At 36.9% G+C, this 20,334-nt stretch overlaps 1 protein-coding gene and 1 long non-coding RNA gene across 4 annotated transcripts in view; one reads left to right on the top strand and one right to left on the bottom strand.

Moving 5' to 3' along the window:
- RBMS3 (RNA binding motif single stranded interacting protein 3) overlaps positions 1-20,334 on the top strand; it is a 1,467,317-nt gene that overhangs the window by 478,681 nt on the left and 968,302 nt on the right. The gene's annotated exons all lie outside the window — the stretch shown is intronic.
- LOC108584723 lies at positions 6,985-15,645 on the bottom strand. Its single transcript, XR_001900173.3, has 3 exons — positions 15,499-15,645; positions 14,934-15,057; positions 6,985-7,057 (listed from the first exon to the last, which is right to left on the bottom strand). It is a non-coding gene; the product is annotated as an uncharacterized LOC108584723 (long non-coding RNA).

The raw sequence follows: 20,334 nt of genomic DNA on the forward strand, positions 1-20,334 counted from the left end.
TTTCTCCACATAACAAAATACAAAAATTAGCCCAGCATTTTGTGGTGTGCACCTGTAGTCTCAGCTACTCAGAAGGCTGAGGTGGTAGGATTGCTTGAGCTTGGAAAGGTTGAGGTTGTAGGGAGCCATGATCATGCCACTGCACTCCAGCCTGGGTGACAGAGCAAGATGCTGTCTAAAATAAAATAAAATAAAAATAAAAATTTGTCAGATAATTCTCACATCTCTGTCATCTCAGTATTGGGGTTTACTGATTGTCTTTTTTCATTAGAGGTGTGGTTTTCAAGACTCTTGGTATGACGTGAATTTTGGTTGAAACTTGAGTATTTTGTGTATTTTGTTTGAGACTCTGGATCCTAATTATACTTTTTGTTTAACTGGTTTCCTCTGATACTCCTCTGGTCAGGGAAAGGAAGAACTGCCTCATTACTGACCAGTTGGGCTAAAACTCCAGGATCCTCATTCAGACCCTGTTTATACCCTGAGAGAGGAGGGGCTCCTTATTACTGCTGGATGAGAATGGGACTTCCAGCTCCTCATGAGACTTCTCCGGTACTACCCTGGCTGTGAGGGATAGAAGTCCCTCATTATTGCTTCCCTGTGGCCTTCACTGACACCATAGTCAGAGAAGGATAACCTTGTTAACCCTGGGTGGTTGTAAAAGCTGACTCTACTTGGCCTCCTCTGACACTCTCCCACAGAAAGCTGGGGCACCTTTTTACTGCTGGTGGGGATAAAAATCCACGATTCTCAGATAGTCTTCGCTGATACCATGGACTAGAATGAGCCCCAGCTCTCTACTCAGCCTTCACTGACCACTCCAGGAAAGCATCAAGCGCTTCATTACAGCTTGGCAAGTGTGGAAGCTCAGGTCCCCTGCTCCATCTTTGCTGATATTAGTGGTGGACAGACCTACAGTTCTTCCTGTGGTGACTGTTTGGTGTAAAGCAGCTATTATCTAAAATCTTTTGTCTTGCTAGACTATTCCAGTTCTCTGGATATAGACAGTAGGCTGTTGGGGAAGGCTGTGTGGGTCCATTGTGGTTTCTGAGTTGCTGACTTCTTCGGCATCAAGTATGGGATGAATGAAACAGAAAGTAAACCTAGGGAACCTACCACAGGGTCATTTCTTAGGTCCTGAGGTCCTTGGTTGGGTTTTCCTTCTTTCCTCCATTTCTCAGAGTCTTACTATGTTAGTTTTATATATAATATTATGGTTTTCGGTTACACATAGCAGAAAGAAAGAGAAAACATACATTGATCTGTTTTCCCAGAAGTCCACATTATTCATTTCTCTCAAACATTTAGAACTTCCCTCATGAAGGAACATAACAGATTTTTTAAATCAGATTCACTATTACTCCTTTCTTCTTCTCTCCACTCACATGAAAGATGGTGCAGATTTGTGTCATTTTTTAAAAAATTTATCGTGTTCAATTCTGACAGTTGTAATAAAGTATAAAAAGAAGCTGTTCAAAATGTGTCCAATTGGATTGTCTCCTGTAATTTAAATTAAGAAGTGCTTTACAATACTGTTAAGTTTCAGTTAGTATGCTGAATCTACATGTTGTTATTTGATACAGAAAAGAAATCAGAAATACTGGGACAATTTTGAGAAGAAATGCAAAATGCAGCTTGAGTCCTAAATACTGGTGTAAGTTCAACCGGTTCAATCATCATACACAATGAACAAGCTTGTACTAAATAAACTAAACGTATAATATGCATATCAGTGCCCTGGAAAAAGTGTTTTGAAATGAAACTTGCTTTAACGATATTGAAAATGAGATATCACCTGTTCATATTATAGTATTTCACTTTCTCTTACTGAACAATTAAAATAATTTAACAGGGTGATGCTACTCAAATTGTGGTCCATAGACCACAGCATCAGTATCACCAGAGAACTTGTTACCAATGCAGATTTTGAGGTTCTACTCTAGACTGAATGTATCAAAATTTCTGGAGATGGGACCCAAAAATCTGTGTTTTTAAACATTTCCGGGATCTACAGGTGATTCTTATATGCACCTTTGGCAAGGTGAGTAGGCATTCTTTGGGCTTTAGAACCTCATTGCGCATTCAAGCTCTACCACTTCTAAGCTGTGTCAACTTTATTGTCTAGTTGCCTCAGTTTCCTTACCTATAAAAAGGGATACCTATAAAAAGGGATAATTAATAGGATAATTAATAGGATAAATAATAAAAAAAGGTAGTAGTGCCTAATACTTATTTAACTCCTAATATTAGCTATTCTTCTTTAAAATGTATAGTGTGATTACGATACCTAAAAATGATACCTTTCATTGATTTATTTTCCTCTTTTGTATTTCCAATTTCACTGGAATTCAATGGTATGGAAATATTTGACTTGTACGCTATTGTATAATATCAACCTTATATTCTCTGGTGGGAGAGATTTCTGTATACAAGACAAGTATGCGTAAGGAGATGTGTGCATGTGTAAGCCAACTGGCTTCCACTATATTTGTAGAGGAAAATCTAGGGAATCCCAGCAAGGTAAAACACTGAGATTGTCTCCTTACTGCTCCCTTGTTTCTGTGGTACCTATGACATGTCCATCCTCCATATACTGCTGCCCAGTTAAATAGTTCTAGCATATTACATACACAAAATCCATCCTTCTTCCTCACCTCCTTTGTTCCCTCCAGAGTCGCTGACCTTCATGGCTACCTGACTACATATAAAAAAAAGAATTAAATCTTTGCAAGTTAGGCCTCTTAAAATCTGTTCCCTTCTAACTTCCTGAAACCCACTCTATTACTTCAGTGTAATAGTGTTTCCTTTGACACAGTCCAGTCTACAAGCCTTGGAACTTGCTATGTGTATTCCTATCTTACCCTCTTATCACTTCCTGCAACACTGATTTGTTGCAAGGGCAGATTTGACCAATGGTTTTTACTTGGGCTTTGATACTTACTTTTATATAAATATATCATGTCTCATTATCAGTTTATCCATTATTTTTAGGTCAGGAACAAGGTTATGTCTCTCATCTTTTTATATATCCAGACTTTGGTTGTTGATGTCTCTCAGAAAACAATTTCAAAACTATTAAAATTTTGATGGTGCTTTTCATTTCATGAATTATATTTATGAGCACTTTAGTAATAATAACGTGGGTTGAGTTCTTCCTTTATGGGAAGCACTGTGCTTTATATAATCTGACTCATTTAATTTTAATAATTCCATAAGGTAGGGGCTATTATCAGCCCCGTTTTTCAGAGGATGAAACTTTCCAAGGTCACACTGATAACACTTGGTGGTAAGTGGCTTGGAACTCAGGCAGTCTGACTCTTGTTACTCTCTTTTTCAGCCACTTTTTTTCACTACCTCTTAATATCACCCAAGTGGACACAATTCAAAGAAGTTAAGTAAACTTTTCCTGGGGTAGCTACTTAGGTTCTCTGACTTTAAATTCTGTATTTTTTCCATTATACCAAAGGACCAGAACCACTGTACAAGCAAGTGCTTACTAGTGAAAATAAAGACTTGGGAAGACTTTCTATGGATTATGTTTTTACTGTCTCTGACTTCTGGGATTTCCTCACAGTGATGTGAATTGCTCATTGAATGTGTTAGGAAAAGAAAGATACAGAGAGGAGAGGGAGGGAGGGAGAGAGACATAAGCTGAAGCAGGGAGAAAACATATTTCAGTAAGAGATTAGATGTTTGTGACTTCCTGTGTGCCACTCATGATTTTTACCTATTTTACTAATTGAAATATAAATATCCTCATATTTGTTGTCAGTTTTTAATCATCAATGAAGATCTACCAGAAAAAGTTTTATAACAGATTTTCCCCTTATTACATAAATAAGAAGAAAACTAGTATCGGCAAAAACAAAAAGCCACACCTGTGGTCTTCAAAATTAGTGACCACTAAATCTAACTTCAAATTTAATTAAAGTCATGGGACCAAAATTAGAAGGAAAAGTCTGTAGATATCCAGGGAGTAACAAAACATTAGCAATAAATAACATACTTTATAAAGAACAAATTGGGCTAGACAGATTTGGCCACACTTTTCCAATGGAATCACTGAGATAGTGTACGAAGAGAGAGAAGTAGATATATTTGGCCTCTGAGCTTGGAACACACAGCTATGCCCAAAGAGGAGGAAGCTGAGGTAAAAAAAATCCACATCAGCCATGCAAATTATTAGTCTGTTCCTTGAACATGGACGAGGAATCAGGAAGTAATGAATCAGAACTGCGTGTAATTGGAAGGATGCAAGGCAATACATTGTTACCCTATAGCTGAATCCTAACAATATATTTGCTAGAACTCCAGCTCTGTTCGAGTCTGTACCGAAAACTCAAAGTTTGCTTTGAGTTTGGTTTTTTGGCCTAACCCTCATCAAATCTAGGTGCTTGTTGCGTGTACTTGGACTGCTGTATTGCAGCAGCTATCACTTTAATTTGTGCTTTTCCAAACTCTGGGACACTTTCTCATGTGCTGGGAGCTTTTATGCCAGGTACTAGATTTTGAACCAAGTGAATATTTCAGTTTTCTTCTTCTCAGGAGCTGAGAACTTTTTTTCTGTTATTCTTTCTTATTCTATAGAATTGTCTCTCATAGTGTTGAACTGTAGGGCTATCTATGTGCAAGTATGTTTTCCATTTCATGATTTTGTTTTATTCTTTTTTTTCTTGACTGTCCTCCTGGATAGAGGAGATTTGGGAGACCACTGGTCCCCCTGATATGCAAATAGTCAACACATTGTCTTACAAAGGAACTGATCTTCCCCTCCATTTATAGTTAGACACTATTGGAAGGCAGAATGCTATAACTCAGTGTTTTCTTTCCTTCGAAAACTTTGCTATGTATGAGACAAAGAATTGTGAAAAGAATCAAAGATATAACAGCATATTCTAGAGCAGGCTATTTCAAAATAAGACCCATCTTGGAAGTCGTAAATTCTAATGCTTGATTAACTGTGCATTTTTTATTAACTGTGTGTTTTTCCAAAGTAACTTTAGCAATATAAACTTTCCTTTTTAATGTTTTTTGAGGCGGAGCTTGCAGTGAGCTGAGATTGCACCACTGCACTCCAGTCTGGGCAACAGAGCAAGAAAAAAAAAAAAAAAAAAAAAAAAAAGAAAGAAAGAAAAAGAAAACAAAAGTTGATATTTTTCCACATATGCAAAAAGATTTATCCAGTGATAGTTAAGAACATCGTGATCGGAAAAATAAATTTAAATTATTGGCTATTCTTCACTGCTGTAGTCCATCTGCCTTTAAATCTAATTCTACCTCCTCAGCCCTGAGATACCGTTATTCATGTTTGTATTTGCCTATGGACACTGTTTAAAATGTTTGTCCTCCTCTCTAACCAAGTTAGTCTAAGAAATTGAGGACAAGCCCATACCATGGTTTCTTTGTTTGTTTGTTTGTTTGTTTGTTTTTGCTGTTGTTGTCGCTGGGATTTCCTTGTTCACATATATGCATAGAAAAGTATTTTCTATGATGTTAATAAATTGAGAAAATGAGATTTTATTTTTTTTCTTTTCTTCAATAGTTTCTCCTGTGAACTAACTGAATAAATGGAGAAAGTAACAAAGATCTTACGTGTGTTGATTATCAACTGTGTACCAAGAGTTGTTTTAGGTATTTACTTGCAGCTTTTCTTCATTCATTTAATCTTTTAAGTAAAGCTACAAGCTACCTCTACAGATGAGAAAAATAGGTATTAGAGAGTTCAACCTACTAACTCAAGATTGCAGAGCCAGTAAGAGACAGAGCAAAGTTGATATGAAAGGGCTATCCATTTCCTAGTGGAATGTGTGCTCTTGGCCAATGTTTCCAGAATGGGTACAGATAGTACTCCTGCTTGGCTACCCAGGTCCCTCCTTTTATAGGCATTACCCTGCTACTCTTTCCCATTTTTACTGTCTACTCTCCTTCATCTGCCTAGGACATTTATTGGTGACTTTTAAAAAATGTATTTTATGAAGAGAAACCTAAATATAGAAAAGCACACAGATAAGTGTATATCTTGATGTGTTGTCACATAGTGAACATACCCATATCAAGTCACAATCCAGATCAAGAACATTATTAATATCAGAAGCCCCTTAAACTCCCTCATCCCCCTCATGCCACCTTACTTTTGATAGACTTTTGTTCTTTTCCTAGTTTTTGCTTATTACAAATAATGCTACTATGAATATGCTTGAACAAGTCCCTTGATTCACATACATATATAGTTCTGTTGGTTATACTTCTAGGAGTGGAGTTGCTGGGTTATATGTATACATGTATTCAGCTAAGATGCATATTGCCAAAAATATTTCAAATTGGTTTTATACCAGTACTATATGTAAGTTCCATTTTGTAAACTGCCTTGACAGCATTTGGTATTGTTGGTTATTTAAATGTTTGCAACATATTTGATATGTTTAGGTATATCACTGTGGTTTTAATTTGCTTTTCCCTGATGACTCATGAGGTTAAGCACATTGTAAAATCTTCACTAAATTGATAATATTTTGGTCTGACACCTTTAGCATGAGTTGTGAACTGTTCTGCAGAATTTAAGCTTTGCTCTTAGCCATGTGACCCAGAGCACCTTAGATGTGTGCATGAGCTACTCGCCCTCAGGCCTGTAGCTTGGTGCTGTGCAGTCCCCAAACCCAGTGCCGTCAATGTTCTGAAGAATTTTGGAATTTTGCTTTCTGACCACCAGTCCATTTCCCATTTTTCTATTTTGTGATACCTATTCCTTCTGCTTTGTTGACTCTCCATTTTTTAAATAAAGACAGTGAATGCACATTTTTTATTGAGCTGAACATAAGTCAAGCTTACCCTGCTCTGTAGTGAGGTCTGGCCCCAAGCAAAGGCCTTCAGTGTCCATTCTCCTTCTCTCTTACTCTTGCTTTGATTTGCAGCTCTTATGACTATGATGGGGTTTTTTTGGTTGTGGTTCATCCAGTATTGTTCTGCCTTTCGGCTGCCTCTGATGCACACTTCATTTTGGATCCATCCACGTCAAAATGAGAAAGAACTGCCATCATGGGTCTGCTTCTATAGTGGACTTTGAGAGGGATGAACAAAAAAATTTTTTTTGAAATGGCATCTATTTAGTAGAAACAGGGCTATGTTCCCACCTTCTTTGCAACTCCTCCCCATCTTAGCCCAAGGAAAAGCAAAAGGGAAGCTTATGTGCTCAAATATATCAATTCAGGAAAAGAAAATTAGTCTTGGTTTGTGTTTGTTAAGCAAAATCATTTTCTGTATAATCTAAATTAAAGCCCTACTATCATGGGAAACTGATTTAAAAAAAAACTCCACCCTTCTGCATAAAAATGCTACAGAATGATAAGTGTTTGGATGTGCAATCATTGTTTTTATTCACATGAATACAAAATATACTTAGAGTGTAGAATTAATGATGTCAAATTTAAAATAAGGTTTTGTCTTCAACATTTACTAGAGTGGGCTTTATCTGTCCCATTCTTTGAGTCCCTGCTGCTAGCCACTTAGGAACCAGTTTTTCCCATATTACTCACTGAGCTGACTTTCATTAAAATGTTTTTTATTCCACTATAAAAACTAAATTGATCAACGAACCCAGTAGACATTCCTCAGAAGTTTATGTTAACAGAATGTAAGAATTGTCTTTTAAAACACTCAAATTTTTAATTGGCTCTTTTTAAAATGATTGGTTAATCACCTTAAATAATAAATGCAACTGAAAAAAAATATTTAGATTGAAATCCATTCATATGACTGATACATGTTTATGGCTAAATAAAATATTAAGACAAATTAAATTATCAGCAGTTGCTATTTTAGTCCCAGATGGTGATATTTGTTTGCACATTTATTAACCAATTCATTTTTAAAGGCTTTGTTTTCTCATCATATACAAACCTAAATACAGGAATGCAAGAAAGGACCATTTCTAGAAAACCGGTATGCCAGTGTAATGACTTTGATGATGAAACACTGTATATCTTTGTACTTTCATTTCCTGTGCATATAAACATGGGTTTCCCAATAACTTTTAAATCTGAGGTAAATTGTTTCCAAGGTCCCATCTTCCGATGAAAAGTTGATCACTGTTGGGAAATACTAACAGCTGGCCATATAGATATAGCTCCAAAAGGCCACATTTCAAAGAGGAAAAATACCCTTGTCTAAATTTCATAACACCTGATATTTTGTTGACAATTTCAATTACAAATTTCAGTTTTGGTCTAGAAAATTAATGGTATATGAATTTCCTGAAATACTCAATTTTGATGTGATTCCTGGAATTTGTTCACCATTTTCACGGTTAGTAACATTCTATGTAGCAGTGATTAAAAACTGCTTTAAAATTCCACTTCTACCACTTTCTTTGTAAATTTGGGCCCCTCTTTCACAGAGAAAAGCAGAGGAAATTAAGAAAGATAATAAATCCTGAAGGCATTCCAGGGGTCCTCAAAGCCTTTTGTATATCTTCCCTCTTGGGGTTCAGTTATTGACCCCCTCTTTGGAATCTATGAGCTAATAAATTCTCCTCTTCCTTTATATAGTACAATTTGGATTTCTGGTGCTTATGACTCAGTCCTGACATATACATTATGCTTACTGATGAAAGTTTATATTCATGTTCACCTCTGTCCCTGATTTCCCTTTTGTCTTTTTATTATTTTGCTTTGCATTTTGAAGCTGTATGTCACTGGTCACATAAAAGGAAAGATAAGAGGGTTGAATTTCAAAGTTTTTAAAAAATTCTAAGATAGTATGATTTCTAAAAATATTTAAACATAAGATCACCATCATACAAGCCTTATTACTTACCATTCAAAAATAATAATAGAAAATATAAGAGTAATCCTAGATTTTATAAGGGTAACTCTAAGAAATTGGTCATGCGGGGGCAGGGAGTTATACTACTCACTATTTTGGGAGACATTTTAAAAGGATACATTTTCTCACTGTATATTAAATAAAGATTATGAAAATACTATTGCAAATGTGACTATTACTATCTGTATCATCATGATTAAGGAGTATATCCTAGACCTGACAATAATCACTCACATTTGGTAAAGATTAAGCATTTCCAGTTTGATTATTCACAGATTGTCATTAAAAAGCATCTCTTCATCATAAATTCTTTGCCTAAGCCAACATCTAGAAGAACTTTTCTTAGGTTTTCTTCTAGAATTTTTATGGTTTCATAGGTAATTTGACTTAGACCATGGAGTTCATTCAAACTGTGTATGTAAATAATTTCAGTATTGGCTGAATTAACATAATGTAGAGCTTGATTTTGAAAAGTTTGTTAAATACCAAAGGTTTAAACATTGGCTATTGCAAAATAGAATCTTAGGTTACCATAAGTCATTCATTTAGCCAAAATGATAACTTGAAAATTTTTAAAAGAAAAAAACATTCGATAGAGAGGAGACTCAGCTTTCCAAACAAGACCCAATGAAGGTAGCATGAGGCCAACTGACTGTCACCTTTCTTTTCTTCCATTAATCAAAACTTTACAGAGGAGATAAACACTTTTTTTTTTTTTTTTTAACTATTCATTCAACCATTTTCACAGAGAGGTAGAAGCCAGAAATCTGACTGGTAAGAAATTCTTACCCTTTTGCCAGCACACCAGGCTTCTGGATTCCCTTTCCCTGAGCGACCCTAGTGATCTGGCTTGCGGCATCATTGACCTGGGGCAAGCCTCATCATAAAGGAAAATTATTATTTTTTTTGTTCTGGCCAGAGCAAAATACATGTGATAAAACAGATATTAGCCACTCTGTTTAGCACCCAATATTAAACTGATGAGGCTTAAATTTGCCCTCCAGTGGGGCACGGTCATCTTTTTTTGTTTTTTATTATTATATTTTAAGTTCTGGGGTACGTGTGCAGAACGTGCAGGTTTGTTATGTAAGTATACACGTGCCATGGTGGTTTGCTGCACCCATCAACCTGTCATCTAGGTTAGGTATTTCTTCTAATGCTAACCCTTTCCTAAACCCCCACCCCTTGACAGGCCCTGGTATGTGATTTGTGATTTTCCCCTCCCTGTGTCCATGTGTTCTGATTGTTCAACTCCCGCTTATGAGCGTGAATATGTGGTGTTTGGTTTTCTGTTCTTGTGTTAGTTTGCTGAAAATGATGATTTCCAGCTTCATCTATGTCCCTGCAAAGGACATGAACTCATCTTTTTTATACCTGCATGGTATTCCATGGCATATATGTGCCACATTTTCTTTATTCAGTCTATCATTGATGGGCATTTGGGTTGGTTCCAAGTCTTTGCTATTGTGAATAGTGCCACAATAAATATACATGTGCATGTTTCTTTAGAGTAGAATGATTTATAATCCTTTGGGTATATACCCAGTAATGGGATTGCCGGGTCAAATGGCATTTCTACTTCTAGATCCTTGAGGAATTGCCACACCGTCTTCCACAATGGTTGAACTAATGTACACTCCCATCAACAGTGTAAAAGCATTCCTATTTCTCCACATCCTCTCTAGCATCTGTTATTTCCTGACTTTTTAATGATTGCCATTCTAACTGGTATGAGATGGTATCTCATTGTGGCTTTGATTTGCATTTCTCTAATGACCAGTGTGATGAGCTTTTATCCATATGTTTGTTGGCTGCATAAACGTCTTCTTTTGAGAAGTGTCTGTTCATATCCTTTGACCACTTTTTGATGAGATTTTTTTTTTCTTGCAAATTTGTTTAGGTTCTTTGTAGATTCTGGATATTAGCCCTTTGTCATATGGATAGATTTCAAAAATTTTCTCGCATTCTGTAGGTTGCCTGTTCACTCTGATGATAGTTTATTTTGCTGTGCAGCAGCTCTTTAGTTTAATTAGATCCCATTTATCAATTCTGGCTTTTGTCGTCATTGCTTTTGGTGTTTTAGTGATGAAGTCTTTGCCCATGCCTATGTCCTGAATGGTATTGCCTAGGTTTTCTTCTAGGGTTTTTATGGTTTTAGGTCTTACATTTAAGTCTTTAATCCATCTTGAGTTAACTTTTGCATAAGGTGTAAGGAAAGGATCCAGTTTCAATTTTCTGCATATGGCTAGCCAGTTTTCCCAACACAATTTAGTAAACAGGGAACTCTTTCCCCATTTGTTGTTTTTGTCAGGTTTGTCAAAGATCAGATGGTTGTAGACGTGTGGTGTTATTTCTGAGGCCTCTGTCTGTTCCATTGGTCTATATATCTGTTTTAGTACCAGTACCATGCTGTTTTGGTACTAAACAAAACTAAACTAACCTTGTAGTATAGTTTGAATTCAGGTAGCGTGATGCCTCCAACTTTATTCTTTTTGCTTAGGATTGTCTTGGTTATGTGGGCTCTTTTTTCTTCCATATTAAATTTAAAGTAGTATTTTCTAATTCTATGAAGAAAGTCAATGGTAGCTTGATGGGGATAACATTGAATCTATAAATAACTTTGGGCAGTATGGCCATTTTCACAGTATTGATTCTTCCTATCCATGAGTATGGGATATTTTTCCATTTATTTGTGTCATCTCTTATTTACTTGAGCAATGGTTTGTAGTTCTTCTTGAAGAGGTCCTTCATATCTCTTGTAAGTTGTATTCTAAGTTATTTTATTCTCACTGTAGCAATTGTGAATGGGAGTTCACTCATGATTTGGCTCTCTGTTTGTCTATTATTGGTGTATAGGAATGCTTGTGATTTTTGCACATTCATTTTATATCCTAAGACTTTGCTGAAGTTGCTTATCAGCTTAAGGAGATTTTGGACTGAGATGATGGGATTTTCTAAATGTACAATCATATCATCTGCAAACAGAGACCATATGACTTCCTCTTTTCCTATTTGAATACCCTTTATTTCCTTCTCTTGCCTGATGGCCCTGACCAGAATTTCTAATACTATGTTGAATAGGAGTGGTAAGAGAGGGTATCCTTGTCTTGTGCTGGTTTTCAAAGGGAATGTTTCCAGCTTTTGCCCATTCAGTATGATATTGGCTGTGGGTTTGTCATAAATAGCTCTTATTATTTTGAGATATGTTCCATCAATACCTAGTTTATTGAGAGTTTTCAGCTGAAGGGGCGTTGAATTTTTTTCAAAGGCCTTTTCTGAATCTATTGATATAATCATATGGTTTTTGTCTTTGGTTCCGTTTATGTGATGGATTATGTTTATTGATTTGTGTATGTTGAACCATCCTTGTATCCTAGGGATGAAGCCAACTTGATTGTGGTGGATAAGCTTCTTGATGTGCTGTGGATTCGGTTTGCCAGTATTTTATTGAGGATTTTTGCATCGATGTTCATCAGGGATATTGGCCTGAAATTTTCTTTAGTTGTGTCTCTGCCAGGTTTTGCTATCAGGATGATGTTGGCCTCATAAAATGAATTAGGGAGGATTCCCTCTTTTTCTGTTGTTTGGAATAGTTTCAGAAGGAATGGTACCAGCTCCTCTTTGTACCTCTGATAGAACTCCACTGTGAATCCATCTCATCTTGGACTTTTTTGGTTGGGAGGCTATTAATTAGTGCCTCAATTTCAGAACTTGTTATTGGTCTATTCAGGGATTCAACTTCTTTCTGGTTTAAACCTGGGAGGGTGTATGTGTGCAGGAATTTATCCATTTCTTCTAGATTTTCTAGTTTATTTTTGTAGAAGTGTTTATAGTATTCCCTGATGGTAGTTTGTATCTCTGTGGGATTGGTGGTGATGTTCCCTTTATTATTTTTTATTGCATCTATTTGATTCTTCTCTCTTCTTTATTAGTTTGGCTAGTGGTCTATTTTGTTGATTTTTTGTTGTTGTTGTTAAGCTTCTGGATTCATTGATTTTTTTGAAGGGTTTTTCATGTCTATGTCTCTTTCATTTTGGCTCCCTTTTTAGTTATTTCTTGTCTTCTGCTAGCTTTTGAGTTTGTTTGTTCTTGCTCCTCTAGTTCTTTTCATTGTGATGTTAGAGTGCAAACTTTAGATTTTTACTGCTTTCTCTTGTGGGTGTTTAGTGCTATAAATTTCTCTCTACAGACTGCTTTAAATGTGTCCCAGAGGTTCTGGTATGTTGTATCTTTGTTCTCATTGGTTTCAAAGAACATCTTTATTTCTACCTTAATTTCGTTATTTACTCCATAGTCATTCAGGAGCAGGATGTTGAGTTTCCATGTAGTTGTACGATTTTGAGTGAGTTTCTTAATCCTGAGTTCTAATTTGATTGCACTGTGGTCTGAAAGACTGTTATGATTTCTATTCTTTTGCATTTGCTGAGGAGTGTTTTACTTCCAATTATGTGGTCAATTTTAGAATAAGTGTAATGTGCTGAGAAGAATGTATATTCTCTTGATTTGGGGTGGAAAGTTCTGTAGATGTTTTTTGGGTCTGCTTGGTCCAGAGTTGAGTTCAAGTCCTGAATATCCTTGTTAATTATCTGTTTCATTGATCTGTCTAATATTCACAGTGGGGTGTTAAAGTCTCCCACTATGACTGTGTGAGAGGCTGCATCTCTTTGTATGTCTATAAGAACTTGCTTTATGAATTTGGGTGCTCCTGTATTGGGTACATATATATGTAGGATAGTTAGCTTTTCTGGTTGCATTGATCCCTTTACCATTATGTAATGCTCTTCTTTGTGTCTTTTGATCTTTGTTGATTTAAAGTCTGTTTTATCAGAGAGTAGGATTGTCATGCCTGCTTTTTTTATTGCTTTCCATTTGCTTGGTAAATATTTCTCCATTCCTTTATTTTGAGCCTATGTGTGTCTTTGCATGTAAGATGGGTCTCTTGAATACGGCACACTGATGGGTCTTGAATCTATCCAATTTGCCAGTTTGTGTCTTTTAATTGGGGCATTTAGCCCATTTATATTTAAGGTTAATATTGTTATGTGTGAATTTTATCCTGTCATTATGATGCTAGCTGGTTATTTTGCTCGTTATTTGATGCAGTTTCTTCATAGTGTTGATGGCCTTTACAATTTGGTATGTTTTTGCAGTGTGAGCCCCATCATCTTTAATCCAACCTCAGTGTAGGAGTTTCAGTATGTGGTCTCTGGACAAGATGGTTGCCCTGAGTAACAGAAAAGATAAGAAAGGGAAAGGAGAGAGAGAAAAGCATTATCTATGGCAGGGTGGGGAAGGCGAAATGATTGGGGAGTCAGGGAAAGACTCACCCATGGCAGTGACACTGACAATTTTAGGTGGCTGCTTCTCAGTAGCAAAGGGATTTTTTTCCAGCAGTCTCATCAGCTCTCATTTCCCCTTTTAGGGAGGAAAAAGCCCCCCATAACCCAGAATCCTATATATGCCTAATCCTGTCACCCACAGCCATCAGCAAAGAGTGCAAGGCAGATTATTCCAAAGAGAATAGCATTTAACATCCTGTAGTGCCAAACCTGTTTCTGGATGAAAGGGACTTTACCGAGAGCCCTCATTTTTAAATATGTTTCTGTGCACTGTTGTTCATTTGGAATGTTCCACTGTAAGCTATCTTTAGTGAGATTTTGCCATTTCTATAAGACTTCACTGCCTCCCAGGTCTGAAGTGTAAGCCCAAAAGAACTCAGTTTTCCAGAAATTAAGGATCTCATTTTTACCTAAATACTGTCTTTACTCTCTGGTTCTGTTGATTAACTTAGCCAATCATTTTTCCTATCGAAGCACACAAGAAAAATGAAACAAAGGGGTAGAACACAAAAATCCCCATGAATTTTCAAAAGCCAAATTTTATAACCCCTGCAATATTACTGCTTACTACCAGTTCCTTTCTGACCCAGTCAGATGTAAGAAGTCTCTACCTGGATCAAAGCTGGTTAATTCCCAGATCACATCTCTGTTCCTGGACCCAGTCCAGTTTGTGTCATGACTCCAAACCCAATCTAGATCAGAAATTTGCTCAAAGAAACTTGTAGAGCCCAAAACACAAATCCTCGGAACTCTGAAATCTGAGAGGGAGCTTACCCACAATCCTCAGCTGCTTTGAGAGATCCATGGACACAGCGGGTCCTGAAGGTACCTTGCATGTTCACTCAGCACTCCTGGGGATTGCTAGAAGCTCTGCTTCAGATCCCGCTTCTGACACCATCTGATAAAAGAAGAAATTCAGCCAAATTAAATTTAAAGAAGTTTAACTGAGCAATGAATGACTCGTGAGTCAGGCAGCCTCCAGAATCAAGCAGATTCACAGCAACTCCAGGGATGCCTTGTGGTCAGAACAAATTTATAGACAAAAAAGGTAAAGTGATGTACAGTAATTAGAAGTAAGGTACAGAAACAGTGAGATTGGTTACAGCTTGGTGTCTGCCTTTTTTGAAGGCAGTTTGAACACTCAGCAGTCTATGAGTGGTTGAAGTATGGCCACTTGGATTGGCCAGCACTCAGCTATTGTTATGGGTGCATACTATAGAGTTAGGTTTTCAGTTTTATCTGACTATTAAGCTAGGTTATCGTTTATCCACAAGGACTCAAATACAGAAATATGGAGTCCGTCTCAGGCCATATTTAGTTTGCTTTAGCTCCCACTTACATGGACAGAGCAGCATGTGGAGACTCACATCATGAACTTGTTCTCCAAGAACTACCACAGGCACATACCAGGAAAGCCAAGAGAATCCAAAGACCCTTTGAAGGAGGTGGATTGCTGCTGCAGGCTCCATGGGACAGCCAAGAAACTGTGAGTCAGGTTGCTTTCTCAGCTAGGAGGCTTGTAGCCTGGGGCAAATTCGCAGCCCTGCTCACTGGCTGCCTGGGAATAAACTCAGTGCTATTGAGAGAGTGAGACTGGCCTTTCAAAAGGCTGCAGGCTGCTTGGGAGCTAGATGAGGCCTGTGGCTGCCAGCTTTTCCCCCACTTCCCTGGATACCTGTGTGATGCATCAGAGGTAGCCATAATGCCCTGGGAAGGTAACTCCCTTGGCCTGGGAACCACACCCCCAACCCCCACAATAGCTACAACAAACCCCACCCGGGGAGAGTCTAAGCTCAGATACACCTAACCCTGCCCCCACCTGCCTGACTAGCCGAAAACAAAGGAAATAATTTCTTAAGAGCTCTGAGGCCCTGACCACCACCTGAAAAACTTGAATACATATGCAAAGGCGACCTTAGGGCGAGTTTGTATCCTCCCTGTACAACCACAGCTAATGAGCTCTTGAAAGCGCCACCTCCTGATTAGAAGCCAACCAGCACAAAACCAGTGTACTTAGCAGAAATGCAACCAAGGACTCTGGCAGAGTTCACTTCACTCCTTTGATACCTCCACCAGAGTAGGTGCTGGTATCGACGGCTGAGAGACCTGAAGATGGATTACATCACAGGACTCTTTGCAGGCACTCCCCAGTCCCAGCCCAGAGCATGGCAGCTTCTCTGGGTGGCTAAATCCAGAAGAGAAATAGCAATCACTGCAGTTCAGCTTCCCGGAAGCCCTATCCCTAGGGGAGAGGGGAGAGCACCACATCAAGAAAGCACTCCAATGGGACAAAAGAATCTGATATAGTCTACCAAAATGGGAAGGAACCAGAAAAACAATTCTGGTAAAATGACAAAATAAGCTTTTTTTAACAACCCCCCAAAATCACACTAGCTCACCAGCAGTGGATTCAAACTAAAATGAAATCTCTGAATTGCCGGAAAAAGAATTCAGAGGTCGATTATTAAGGCAATGAAGGAAGCAGCAAACCCAGCAGCAGAAGAGATAACCAAAATCAGAGCAGAACCAAATGAAATTGAAACAAAACAAAAAAATTCAAAAGATAAATGAAACAAAAAGCTGTTTCTTTGAATAGATAAATAAAATTGTAGGCCATTAGCAAGATTAACCATGAGAAGAAGAGAGAAGATCCAAATAAGCTCAATTAGAAATGAAACAGGAAATATTACAACCAATACCACAGAAATGCAAAAGATCATTCAAGGCTACTATGAACACTTTTGCGTGCATAAACTAGAAAACCCAGAGGAGGTGGATAAATTTCTAGAAATATACAATCCTCCTAGACTAAACCAAGAAAAAATAGAAATTCTGAACAGACCAATAACAAGCACCAAGATTAAAATGGTTATTTAAAAGTTACCAACAAAAACAACAAAAAAAATCCAGGACCAGAAGGATTCACAGCTGAATTTGACCAGACATCCACAGAAAAATTGGTACCAATCCTATTGACACTATTCCAAAAGAGAGAGAAAGAGGGAATCCTACTTAAACCATTCTGTGAATACCAAAACCATGAAAGGACATAACAACAAAAGAAAACGACTAGACCAATATCCCTGATAAACACAGATGCTAAAATTCTCAACAAAATACTAGCTAACCAAATGCAACAACATATCAGAAGGATAATCCACTATGATCAAATAGGTTTCATACCAGGGATGCAGGGATGGTTTAACATATGCGAGTCAATAAATGTGATACACCACATAAACAGAATTGAAAACAAAAAACCACATGGTCATTTCAATAGACACAGAAAAAGCATTTGACAAAATCCAGCATTCCTTTATGATTAAAACCATCAGCAAAACAGGCATAGAAGAGACATACCTTAAACTGATAAAAGGCATCTATGACAAACCCACAGTCCACATTATACTGAATGGGACAAAGTTGAAAGCCTTCCCTCTGAGAACTGGACCAAGACAAAGATGCCCACTTTCACCATTTCTTTTCACTGTAGTACTGAAAGTTCTAACTAGAGCAATTAGACAAGAGAAAGAAATAAAGGGCACACAAATCAGTAATGATGAAGTCAGACTGTCACTGTTTGTGGATGACATGATTGTATATCTGGAAATATCCTAAAGATTAATCCAAAAAGCTCCCAGAACTGGTAAATGAATTTAGCAAAGTTTCAGGATACAAAATGTACGCAAATCAGTACTTCTGCTATACATCAACAGCGATCAAGCTGAGAATCAAATCAAGAACTCAACCCCTTTTACCATAGCTGCAAACAAAAACAAAAACAAAAAACAAAAAACAACAAAAACAAACAAATAAACAAAAACTTAGGAATGTAGCTAACCAAGGAGGTGAAAGACTTCTACAAGGAAAATTACAAAACACTTGCTGAAAGAAATCATAGATGACACAAACAAATGGAAATAATCTCATGCTCATGGATTGGTAGAATCAATATTGTGAAAATGACCATGCTGCCAAAAGCAATCTACAAATCAATACAATTTCTATCAAAATACCACCATCATTCTTCACAGAACTAGAAAAAGCAATCCTAAAATTTTTGTGGAACCAAAAAAGAGCCTGCACAGCTGAAGCAAGACTAAGCAAAGAGAACAAATCTGGAAGCATCACATTACCCGACTTCAAACTATACGATAAGGCCATAGATGCCAAAACAGCATGGAACTGGTATAAAAATAGGCATATCAACCAATGGAATGGAATGGAGAACCCAGAACTAAATACTTACAGTCAACTGATCTTCAGCAAAGCAAACAAAAACATAAAGTGGGGAAAGGCCATCCTCTAACAAATAGTGCTGGGATAATTGCCAAGCCACAAGTAGAATAATGAAACTGGATCTTCATCTCTCACCCTACACAAAAATTAACTGAAAATGGATCAAAGGCTTAAATCTAAGACCTGAAACCATAAAAATTCTAGAGTATAACATTGGAAAAACCCTTCTAGACATTGACTTAGGCAAAGACTTCATGACCAAGGACCCAAAAGCAAATGCAACAAAAGCAAAGATAAATCGATGAGACTTAAACTAAAAAGCTTCTGCACTGCAAAAGAAATAAACAGCAGAGTAAACAGACAACCCACAGAGTGGGAGAAAATCTTCACAATCTATACATGTGACAAAAGACTAATATCCAGAATCTATAAGGAACTCAAATCAGCGAGAAAAAAACAGTCCCATCAAAAAGTGGGCTAGGGACCTGAATAGACAATTCTCAAAAGTAGATATACAAATGGCCAATAAACAAATGAAAAAAAATGCTCAACATCACTACTTATCAGTGAAATGCAAATCAAAACCACAATGCAATACCACTTCATTCCTGCAAGAATGGCCATAATAAAAAAAAATCAAAAAATAATAGATGTTGGTGTGGATGTGGTGAAAAGGGAACACTTTTAGGTAAACTAGTGTAACAACTATGGAAGACAGTGTAGTGATTCCTTAAAGAACTAAAAGTAGATCTACCATTTGATCCAGCAGTCTCACTACTGGGTATCTACCCAGAGGAAAAGAAATCATAATTTGAAAAAGATACTTATACAAACGTGTTTACAGCAGCACAATTTGTAATTGTAAAAATATGGAACCAGTTCAAATGGCCATCAATCAATGAATGGATAAAGAAAATGTGTTACATATATATATGTATATATACACACATACAAGTATATACACATAAATATATACACACACATATATATACCCACACACATATGTATATATACACATTTCTATGATACGTATATATGGCATACACACACACACACACACACACACACACATATCAAAGAATACCACTCAGCCATGAAAAGGAATGGAATAATGACATTCACAGCAACCTGGATGGAATTGGAGACCATTATTCTAAGTAAAGTAACTCAGGAATGGAAAACCAAACATTGTATGTTCTGACTCAAAAGTGGGAGCTAAGCTATGAGGCCACAAAGACATAAGAATGATACAGTGTACCTTGGGAATTTGGGAGGGTGGGAGTGGGGAGAGGGATGAAAGACTATACATTGGGTACAGTGTATACTGCTCGAGTGATGAGTGCACCAAAATCTCAAAAATCACCACTAAAGAACTTTTTAATGTAACCAAAGCACCTGTTCCCCCCAAATACAAAAAACAAAATAAAATATAAAAAGATACAAAATTTTTTTTGTATTACAAAAAAAAAAAAATTAAAAATAAAAATAAAAAATGAAATAAAAAAATACAAAAATAAAAAAATACAAAAATGAAAAAGTTGGCAAATGACAGACATTTCTCAAAAGAAAATGTACAAATGACCAACAAAATTATGAAAAAAAATGCTCAATATCACTAATCACCAGGGAAAAACAAATTAAAACCACAATGAGATACTACCTTATCCTAGCCAGAATGGCCATTATTAAAAAGTCAAAAAACAATAGATGTTAGCACAGATATGGTGAAAAGGGAGTGCTAACACTGCTGCTGGGAATGTAAATTAGTACAATCTCCGTGGAGAACAGTATGGAGACTTCTCAGAGAACTAAAGGTAAATCTCCCATTTGATCCAGCAACCTACTACTGGCTATCTATTTAGGCAAGAAAAAAAAATCATTATATAAAAAAAGACACCTGCATGCATGTTTGTTGCAACAGAATTCACAATTGCAA

This window comes from Papio anubis, chromosome 2 (assembly GCF_008728515.1).
Source record: "Papio anubis isolate 15944 chromosome 2, Panubis1.0, whole genome shotgun sequence".
Lineage (NCBI taxonomy): Eukaryota > Metazoa > Chordata > Mammalia > Primates > Cercopithecidae > Papio > Papio anubis.